Genomic DNA, 5,997 nt, shown 5'->3' with positions numbered 1-5,997 from the left:
AACATGCTCACTGTCGCCTGGCAACCCTGGCTAGACATCCAGTGCCATGGTTACTCAGCAATCATTGGCTTGTTCTCTGCACTCCCGCAAATCCAAACATTTCTGCCTTCTACAATATGCATGAGGAGGAAGAAACAGAATAAGGGCACAAGGCTCCAGACTAAGGCTTCACAATGGCGGTACTGGAGCCTACAGTGCTGCCAGCCTGTATCCCGTGAGCTTAATCTCAAATGTGAAATTGCCCCTGGTACATTTTTTAACAGGCTACTAAGTGATTCTTCTAGAGTGGTTTAACGGGTACTGTTGCCATGTATGAACATTCTCAACAACTTTTTATTTTTTAATTTAATTTTAATTATAAGTCGCTTATAATTATTGACAGTTTTGGGTTACAGTTTTACATTTTTTATGTTCAGTTTGAAACTGGGCTTGTATTTGATTAGTATTTTCCAAGGGCACCTCTTCTGCCTTGCTTCTGTCAAAAATCCCCCCCCCCCCCCCAGCTAGTCTCTCTGGGTTAGCAGTCTCTTGTTTCCACTGGTACGCGCGATAGATGTCACTACTGCCCTTTTCTCTCATTTGTTTGTTCCGTAAGTGATATATTGAGCCATATGTCCTGCTAAAAATAACATCTGACCGAGTCTGACAGAAAATTTCCACTTCCACTTATTTTTTCTAGAAACATGTTCAGTCATACATGCAGGTGATGTCAGGCATGAACACGTGCAAAGGGTCATTTTCAGTTCGGTGTGATTTGATTGGCAGGTGTCTCTGAGTATCGGCTGGTCTCGCTGGTCAATGACTGACAGGCTGACCCCTCAGTGATGTCACTTCCTATTAGTGGCACACCACCCTTTTACCTGTCGTTTGTCTAGCCTTCTAGTCAGTTGTCTTTTCGTTTGTATGTCTATTTGACATGTATAAGTTTGGTAAAACAGTAGCAGCTGATGGTCAAGGATCATAAATACACATATTAGATTCATATATGAATAAAATTAAATAAATTGAACTGAAGTTGAAATGAAGGATCATTGGTTTGATTACTTCTGTCGAAAAAATGCCCTCACAGCTGACACTAGTTACTTACTTGGTCCTCTTCATGTCCTGTCCATCAGTTGGTTGATAGTTCCTGTACGTGCCCCGAGGTCCAGCCAAAAGCTTTCATTTCATTCCATCTCCTTCATGTTCCTCTTGTTTCCCCTCTGTTTCTCCACCTGTGTGGAGTCCATCTTATGGCGGTATGACATCTCAGCTCATTCTCATGTCCAACCCTTCGCCATCTCCCCGCTCATGGTAGATATTGCATTGGTGTTGGTTCGGTGATATAGTTCGTGGCTGGATATGATGTTTGGCCAGAATATCCCAAGAATGCGTCTGAAAAAAAAATCCAGCTTGATGTTGATGGACGTTGTGACCTTTCACGATTCTGCACTGTAAAGAAGTACTCCTGGGACATTGCTCTTGAAGATCTTGAGTTTAGTGGCTGTTTTAAGTTTTGGACACTTCCATATGTTTCTCAGTGCTGAAATCCCCTTTTACTTTGTTGGTTCTCAGATAGTTAAATTAATTCATTTTCTGTACTTGTCTGCATAGTACCTTGCTCCACATGGATGAGAGAGTTATTCCTCTCCAGTTGTTACCGTCTGCTAGATCGCTTAACAATTCACCCAACATGACAGTCTGATGGCACTTTCTCTGTCTCTCATGTTCTCTGCAGTGTGGTAGTTTTAGTTACTAAAGGTTCTGCTATGGTTACGTGAGGTTCTGCTTTAGTTACTAAAGGTTCTGCTATGGTTACGTGGGGTTCTGCTTTAGTTACTAAAGGTTCTGCTATGGTTAGGTGGGGTTCTGCTTTAATTACTAAAGGTTCTGCTATGGTTACGTGGGGTTCTTGTGGTTTTTCAGGTTATTCTGCTGTTTTCTTCAGTTGTACTGTTAAAGCCTCTTCTGCTATTAACATTTCTGGATGGATTCCATCTACCCCAGGGGCCTTGCCATTCTCGGGACTTTTCTGTCTCTCTCGTTTATTCTACAGCAGGTGGTTCAATATGTATATCGTCTCGGTTACTTACGTAACCTCGGTTCCTTAAGCAGGGACCAGATATAACAGTATGGTACATGACGTTAGTCATGGGCCCAAATCGAAGCATTTATCCATTCACGCCTGAAAGGCTGCGATTCGTCCGCGCTCTCTCCTGAGCCTGCCCCCTCAGGAGCCAATAAATTCAGGAGCGCGACACGGAAATATCCTTGGAAAGAAAACTGAGCAAGAAGTATCAAACCAAGGCAACACTGTACACGCTAAACTTGTTATATCTGGTCTCTGCTTAAGGAACCGAGGTTACGTAAGTAACCGAGACGTTCCTTATCGCAGTTGGACTGCGGTATAACAGTATGGGACCGTATATATTCCCGCGTGATAATACAGTGGCAGCCAATCGCACACATCAACTTTGTATATTGCTTTTGCCCTCCTAGAGGTTCATACAGCAGCTGGTGGTGAACATTTACAGGGCATCCTTTAACATAGGCGGCAGGTATCAGTGATCCTACGCCTGTAGGAAACCACCCTGGGATGGTTCATGTGCAACATAACACATAGACACTAATGAACACATTCATCATTATATCGTTCTCAGGCCAGGGGATTCAGAGATCGCCTGCCTGTAGAACACCATGTAAAAAACTAGGTTCAGCCACATCTAACATATAGAATCTAATGAAAGTGTGGCGAGAACTCCAGCTTGCAGCTTTACAAATATCTTCCACTGAGACTCCCTTTAGTAAGGCCCAGGAAGAGGAGACTCCCCGTGTAGAGTGCGCATGCAACTTTTCCGGGGGATCTAAAGACATACTCTTATAAGACAACACGATAGCCTCTACTATCCAACGGGAGAGGCTCGGTTTTGATAGAGGTCTGCCTTTTGCACGTGCACCAAAGCACACAAATAGCTGATCTGATTGTCTGAATGCCCCAGTGTGCTCTACATAACAGCGGAGAGCGCGTACTGGACAGAGCCTATTCAAACGTTCCTCCTCTGCTGACGCAAAAGGAGGAGGCGAGAAAACTGCTAATTCAATCATCTGATTGCGGAATGGGGTTGCCACCACTTTAGGTGTGTAAGCAGCATTAGGTCGCATAACCACTCTGTCACCAGCGATCGAGAACTGAAGGCACAATGGGCTGACGGACAGAGCTTGCATGTCACCAACGCGCTTTGCTGACGTCAATGCCAGTAACAGCGCAGTCTTTAAAGAGACAAACTTTATGTCCACCGTCTCCAGGGGCTCAAACGGAGGCCCTGTAAGAGCACGTAACACAACCAGCAGATCCCAAGAGGGTATGAGGTGTCTCTCCGGCACCCTGAGCCGTCTCACCCCCGCCATAAAGCGTGACGCTAGCGGGTGACTGCCAGGGGAACTGCCATTAATGCCTGTATCAAACAACTGCTGTAGGAATTTTAGTATGACGCCCAGCGCGCAGTTAACGGGGTCGTGCTGACGCGCAGCGCACCACCGTTCGAAACTGCGCCACTTTAGCGTATACAGAGCCCGTGTCGACACCGCTCGGGCACTCTGTATCGTGGCTACCACCGCGTCTGATAAGCCTGACGCTAGGAGCCTGCACCTTTCAGGTGCCAGGCTCTGAGACGCCACAGCTCCAGATGGGGATGCCACACTGTCCTGTTCGCTTGTGTTAGGAGGTCTCTCCGCAGAGGCAGTTCCCAGGGCTGTTGCACTGACATATTGATTAGATCCGCTGCCCACGGCTGGTTGGGCCAGTGGGGGGCTATCAATAACAATACTCTGCCCTCGTCCGCTACTCTGCTCAGCACCTGCTGAAGGAGCGGAATCGGGGGAAAAGCATACAGACGCAGGTTCGGCCACTGGTGGCCCAGCGCGTCTATGCCGAGTGGGGGGTCGTCACCCCCTAGCGAGAACCAAAGGGGGCAGCAGGTGTTCTGCCTGTTCGCAAACAGATCCACCTGCGCCCTGAAAAAACGCAGCCAGATCTGCTCTATCACCTGAGGGTGTAGACACCAATCTGCTGCTTGAGGGTCGCCCCTCCACAACAGGTCCGCTCCGTAGTTGAGGTGACCTGGAATATGAACTTCCCTGAGGGAACGGATGTGAACCGCTGCCCACAGGAGCAGGCGGTTCGCCCAATGGTGCAGTGACGGGGAGCGCACTCCGCCTTGACGGTTTATGTACGCCAACACCAAAGTGTTGTCCGTCCTTACTAACACATGCTGACCACTCAATCTGGGCAGAAAGTGTCGCAGCGCCAGGACCACCGTCCGCAGTTCTAGCACATTTATATGAGACGCGGCCTCTGTCGCAGACCAGAGACCGTTCACGCCTCTCCCTCGCAGACCGCTCCCCACCCTCTGGTGGAAGCGTCTGTGGTTACCACTACGCGGCGCGTCACTATACCCATAGTGCCTGACGCCGCGAGGAACCAGGGGGCTCTCCAGATTGCCAGGGCTTTCCTGCATCTGGAGGACACCGTTATTCTGCGGTATTTGTCTTTGACTGCGTGGAGCCTCAGAGACAGGTACCACATTTGGAAAGGCCGCATGCGCAACATCCCCAGCGGGAGAGCGATCGCGGCCGATGCCATCATTCCCAACAGGCGTTGGCAGCACAGCGACGAGACTGACTGTCCTAGTCGGAACTGATGCACGCATGTTCTGGATGGCATTTATTCGGTCTTGAGACAGCCTGACCTCCATGGAGGTGGAGTCTAGAACCATGCCTAGGAAATGCGTAGTCCTGCACCGCTGCCGCTCTTGAATGAGCAGAAATTAACCAATCGTCCAAATAATTGAATAAGCGCAGTCCCGCGTAGTCGTAATGGGGCGATGGCTGCTTCTACGCACTTGTGAAAAACCCTCGGTGCCAAAGCTAGGCCGAACGGGAGTGCGTTGAATTGGTATGCTATTCCTCCGAACCGCAAACCTCAGAAATCTTCAATGTTCTGTGGTGGATCGGGACGTGGAAATACGCATCTTTTAAGTCTATCGTGATGAACCAATCATTTGGTCTTATGAACTGCACTAGCCGGCGTGGGGTCAGCATTCTGAACTTCAGCGGCATGAGTGCTTTGTTGTTGATCTACACACGAAGATCTAATATTGGCCGATAGGGCCTGGGAAGTGCACCGGGTGAGCCGGAGGAGAGGTCCGTCGCCCGCACGCTGGAAGGGGGAGGGAGAGGGAGCCCGAGGCAGCTGGCTGCTCTCAGCGCAACCTCGTGGAGTTGCTGGCCAGTGTCCGTGATGTGGCTGGGGGAGAGGTTTCCCGCGGCCGAACATCCAGACTGAGCTGCATGTCCTCCTCGTCCGAGTCATGCTCGTCCGAGTAGTCCAGCAGACTCTCGTCATCCAGGCCGAAGTCCAGCTCCGGCGTGGGCTGGTCTTCGCCTGGGGGTAGCTCCACCGCCTCGTGGCCCGCAGCCAGCAGGCTGGCAGGCGACGGCGACGGGGAGAGGCTAGCATGCGAGCTGCGGCTGGGAAGCGGCTGCTGACGCTAATGCTGCCCAAGGTTTGAAGGCGTACTTGGTCCTTCGGGGGTGATAACCCCGGATGGAGCCGGTGCTGCCCTCTCAGCGTCCACGCGCTCCCATAGCGCGAGGCGCTTTGTAGCCTTAGCTAGCGTGAGGCTAGCACAGATGCCACAGGCAGGGTCGACGCCTGAGAGCGCCGCCTCAGCGTGGGCCCTGCCGAGGCAGGCCACGCAGCGGCGGTGGCGGTCGCCCTTGACCCCCCGCAGTCGGGGTATTGCCTGGACATCTTGTTTCTGAAATTAGAAGAAAGTATTAATTCACAAGCACACTATCAACAACAGACACGTTGGTTAGCAAAAGCTAGCAGGCTAGTCAGAAACTTAGCCGGCTAGTTAGCTAGGATAGCGACTTTACTTCCTTAAATCAATTGAGTCAACGAATCTTGTAGCGCCCTGAGCTAGTGAGGGTAAGAAACCCGAATAACTCACCAAC

This window comes from Clupea harengus, chromosome 15 (genome assembly GCF_900700415.2).
Source record: "Clupea harengus chromosome 15, Ch_v2.0.2, whole genome shotgun sequence".
Lineage (NCBI taxonomy): Eukaryota > Metazoa > Chordata > Actinopteri > Clupeiformes > Clupeidae > Clupea > Clupea harengus.
This window is presented reverse-complemented; position numbering follows the sequence as displayed.